At 43.9% G+C, this 4,974-nt stretch overlaps 1 protein-coding gene across 8 annotated transcripts in view; it reads right to left on the bottom strand.

The window, feature by feature from the left end:
- The window catches only part of NCKAP5 (NCK associated protein 5), a 962,935-nt gene that overhangs the window by 263,617 nt on the left and 694,344 nt on the right, over window positions 1-4,974 (bottom strand). The window lies entirely within an intron of this gene.

Here is a 4,974-nt window from a genome sequence, read left to right as displayed (position 1 = left end):
ACACTTAAAGATGCTCCTCAGGAGCTCTGCGCTTGCTGCCACTGGGCTCCCACCACTGCCAGCACCAGCGCAGCGGTGCTCCCCCCTCTCCAGCCACCGGGGGCATTGCATTCATGAACGCAGTGCCTTATTTGCGGATTTTGCCATTCGTGGGGGATACGAGGCTATATTTCCACTTTAAAACCTGAGAGGTTTAACAGGTTTAATTCATTTAAAGAGATGCATACAGGAAACCCTCGCCATGTGCATGTGCATCTCTTTAAATGAATTAAACCTGTTAAACCTCTCAGGTTTTAAAGTGGAAATATAGCCTCGTATCCCCCACGAATGGCAAAATCCGCAAATAAGGCACTGCGTTCATGAATGCAATGCCCCCGGTGGCTGGAGAGGGGGGAGCACCGCTGCGCTGGTGCTGGCAGTGGTGGGAGCCCAGTGGCAGCAAGCGCAGAGCTCCTGAGGAGCATCTTTAAGTGTATTTAAGATGTGGGTTCAGCACTCACGAATATTTGAAACAGTGAATGCTGAACCCGCGAATAGCGAGGGTTTACTGCCTTTAAAGTACGTGCTTTTCAACTGTCTCAGATGTGTTTCTAGGAGAAAGTAAAACCTTCCTTGAGTGCCCTTAAAGCTATTTGCTTTTGGTTTCTGCTGCCCATTCTTTGTTTCCATATCTACCCCTTAAGACCAAAACTTTAAGAGGTTTCTTGTTTTGTCTTGTTTTGAAAAAGTAACATTTGGTCTTGTGCCATAATTTTAAATAGATGTGAAAACTTTGTGAAAAAAGATAGAGATGGGTTATTTTTTGATACACTGGATGATCTGACTCCTGGCTTGTGTATTTGCCTTTGAAATAGAAGCAGGTCAGACAAAAGTTATCATGGCATTAGACGGTATTGTTTAAAAAAGTGGTGTTTCATTTAGGTCAGAGGTTCCCAAACTTTTTCTTACTGTGTACCCCCTTCCAGATTTACCAGCTGCCCGTGTACCCCTACCAACATAGGTTTTACATTTTAACCCTTTAAATGCCAATTAGTATACTAATGAAAATTAAATCTGCCATTACACAGTTTCTCCTGTGTACCCCCCAGAGATGTCTTGCATGCCCAGAGTTGGAGACCCCGATTTAGGTGATGGTTTAGAACTTTTAAATTTAACAAGAAGCCTTTTTTTTTAACAGCATCACCAGTTTCAGCTGTTGCCCAAGCTTCATAATTTTTTTCAGACAGTGTTGATATGTTCTAGTTGTGTATCCAGAACCATCAAAAGGAGAAATGTGTGACAAGAGGAACAAATGTTACAGCAACACCAACATCTAAAAACAGAAATGCTTCTAATTAATGGCTCGTCCGTCAATTCTGTAAATGTTTATGCAAGAAAAACACAACAGGGTGTTTTCCTCCTGTGGAATAGAAATTGGTATAAATAGAAGCAGTACCAACCAGAGGGTATTTTAGTTGAAGTTTCTTGATACAAGACACCACTACAGCCATGTATAATAGGAAGATTGTTTTCTACCTATTCAGCTCTGGAGTTGGTATATCCTGAAGGAGATCATGGCAATGATTCTTCACTTGCCTAACCTTCAAAACACCTTGTCAGATCAATTCGGACCATTCTCAGAAAATCGTGAGTCATCTGTCAAAGAGTCAGGCAGTCCCACAGGATGTCTTTCACAAGTGGGATTTCCAGAAATAGACCAGAACAAGTGGGAGAATTTCTTCCAAAGGGTGCTGTAGCTCAGCTTCCCTGACAGAAATTGTTCTCATCCTGTAGAGAGCAGAACTGATGTATGCTTTTCTTTCAATTCCCCTGTTACATGATAGTTTTGAGAAAAGTAGGGTAAAGCCAGTATTAATGACAGTTCCAGCTTGGGATAGGCCATTCTTGTATTCACAGGAGGTGACTCTCTCAGTAGAGGCCTCCATAGCCCGACCTGCCCTAGTCTCATCAGATATCAATTACTTTCTATGTCCGAATGTAGTTTCACTCCACCTGACAGCCTGGATGACATTTACTGAGAGAAGCTGTTCAGCTGAAGTGCAGAGCATTCTGCCCAAAGCAGGACCTTTCACCAGACTGACTTAAAAACTAAATGGAAGAAGTGTGCGATTTGGCTCTTACATCACTAGTTGTGTCCCTTGACAATCCATGCCAATCCCCTAGCTCTCTGCCAGTTCCATAAGAGTCCACCAAGCAACAATATCTGCACAGTAGGAGTGTGCAAAACAGGCCCTGTTCGATTCGGATTCAGCCCGAATCTGGGACTGTGATTCAATTCGGCCGAATCCAAATCTGAAGATTTGATGCCGATTCATTGAATCAGTGATTCGGACATAGACACAGCTTTAAAAGTATTTCCTACATACTTTGAGGTAGCAGGCACGGCTCATGATTGCTGTGATGCTGGGGCAGATGGAGCATCCCACAGGAGCATGGGCGGGGGGGGAGCCGCATGCTGGGCAGCAAACCCAAAAGTGGACTGGAAATACTTCTGGTTCACTTCTGGGTTCACCAGGGAGTGTGCAGGGGGGGCTCCCTGTCACCCTCCTGGCTCAGCGATCAGCCGTGGTGGGACCCTGAGTGCCCCCCCAGACCCAGGAGGCACCAGTCGCTGAGCTAGGGGGGCACAGGGGGGCACGCTCCCCAGTAGACTCGGAAGTGAACCAGAAGTGCTTCTGGTCCACTTCTTGGTCTGCTGCTGAGCATGGTGGGGAGCCCCCTGCACTTCTGTGGGACGCTCCGTGCGCCCCAGCATCGCAGCATTCATGAGCCCCTGCTACCTAGAGGTATGTAGAAAAAACATTTAAAGCTGTGCCTATGTCCAAATCACTGACTCTTTCCAAATCAATTTGGAGGGGTCCAATTCAATACAGAGAGATTAAAGAGACCTCTGATTCTATTCAGATTTGGAGAGTCGGCCATCAAATCACGCCAAATCGCCACCAAATCGAATCAGGGACCAAAGCTTCACACAGCCCTACTGCACAGTACCCTCCCATCCAGGATGGTACTATACTTTGCTGCCCTTACCACTCTACTGTGCTCAATTCCTGAGTCACACCTTTCCCCTATTCAGGAGAACCTGTCGTCTTTGCACCTCAGTGTAGCATGAATGGGGTCGATGAGTCACACACTTAAGCCCTTAACTAGCCACCGACCAATTAAGACTGTCTTACTACTGACAATTTCATCAGCTCAGAAGGCAGGGGAGTCTCAGGTTATCAGGGTCGATCACTCCTACTTGTATTTCACGAGGACAAGGTAAAGCTCATCCCGAATTCCTACCCAAGTTGTTCCAAAGTTGGTATGAACCAACACACTGATTTCCCAGCTCAGCTCTCCTCCCCAAAGTCACACTCAAAATCAAGAGAAGGTAATATTCATACACCTACATGCACTGTCTTTTTGCTCTGACAGGATACACATGCATCCTTACTGCTATTTGTAGCCTTTCCAGCTGATAAAAGCTCTAGCAATACACTCTCCGAGACAATCTCAGTGGTCCTGCAGCCGTATAAAGGCATGCTGTAGATTAGCCTGGTTAGAGTAATCACTTCGCTGTCTCATAGCTCATTTCCCCAGAGTCCAATGTTCTGAAGTCTGTAGGGCTGATGCAGTCTCCACACCGAGCGTCCATGTGCAGGCCTCCAGGGAGCCACTACCGAGTCTTAGTTCTACGGGATTCTGTACTGGCAAAGACACTGCGGGAGGTTTAGCCTGCTCCACTCTTTATCTCCTTGGATGGAGACAATTTTGAAGATACGAGCTCAGATTTCTGGCTTTAATGAACACTGCTGGCTAACATAATTCAACCTTGCTTCTTTGGGACATATGCCCACAAAGACTAGAATCTGCATGGATAATGCATCTCAGAGAACCACAAGTAATTATTCTTTTTTTTACATGTATTTTTGCATGAAAATGGCTATTTATGTATCAGAAACTTGCAAAAACACGATATCATTTCTTCATTCTTTTAATATAAAAGAGGATAGATTTCACTTGAAAACTGTCCAATTTCCACTTTGGTATTTGTTCTTTTTTGAGAAAAAAATTGCATGCCAAGCAAGCTCTTCTGTGAAAATGAGCCTATTCTCAAGTTCATAAGGAAACATGAAAAGCCTTGGATTCTACATCTATATCTATTTATTATCTGTCAGTCTCAATATGTATACAGTTCCCATCACTGAATTTTCTGGGAAGCTCACAAACACTGAGGAGATTATTCTTCAGCACCCCTGGGATAAAAGGAAACCCTCCATTTAGCTCTATTCAGAGATAAACATCTAATAAATAGACAGATGAAGTGAGCTTACCAAGGTCAAAGAGGAGTCTGTGGCAGAGAAAAACTCCGACCCCTAGTGTTCTCAGACCTATTTATATACATTAGATTTATTTACTGCCTTGAACCCAAAGATCACTCTCTCTCTGATGTACCATATCTAATTTATACAAACAAGTGCATGCAATTCACTTCAGTACCTTACTGACAATTTGTGAACCATAACTAATTGTGATCTTACAGCCGACTTTTTGCCTTCCTCTTCTGTACTGATTATTGTACCAGCCAATAGAAAAGCCAAAAGAATTCAGAGCTAGAAGGAAGCCTGAAACATCCTTTGCCTAACTGATCTGTAATCAGGGAAGTCTCTCTGTATAGTTCGTGCACAGCCACAGGACAAAGCAGAAAAATACTTGCCCTGGATTCCCAGGTGATGAGAACAAACCAAAGGCTTGCAGAGTCCTAGTTTCAAACATGAGGGTTTGACCATTCCTTACTGACATCAAAGGCTATTTCTCCTGTCAAATAAAAGTATTTGTATTTTGAATGACAAACCATTAGCCTACAGGATTGTGTGCAGCCTCTAATGAATTTAGGCTTAAGTAGCGAATAGCGCTCTCAAACTTCAGAGTAGTTTATGAATTCTGGAACCTTTCACTGAACTGATCTTCCGGACATAAATTTCACCCCCA

This window comes from Gavialis gangeticus, unplaced genomic scaffold (assembly GCF_001723915.1).
Source record: "Gavialis gangeticus isolate Ggan-Ray unplaced genomic scaffold, GavGan_comp1, whole genome shotgun sequence".
Classification (NCBI taxonomy): Eukaryota; Metazoa; Chordata; order Crocodylia; family Gavialidae; genus Gavialis; species Gavialis gangeticus.
The sequence above is the reverse complement of the archived record's forward strand: the minus strand, read 5'-3'. Positions and strand labels throughout refer to the sequence as shown.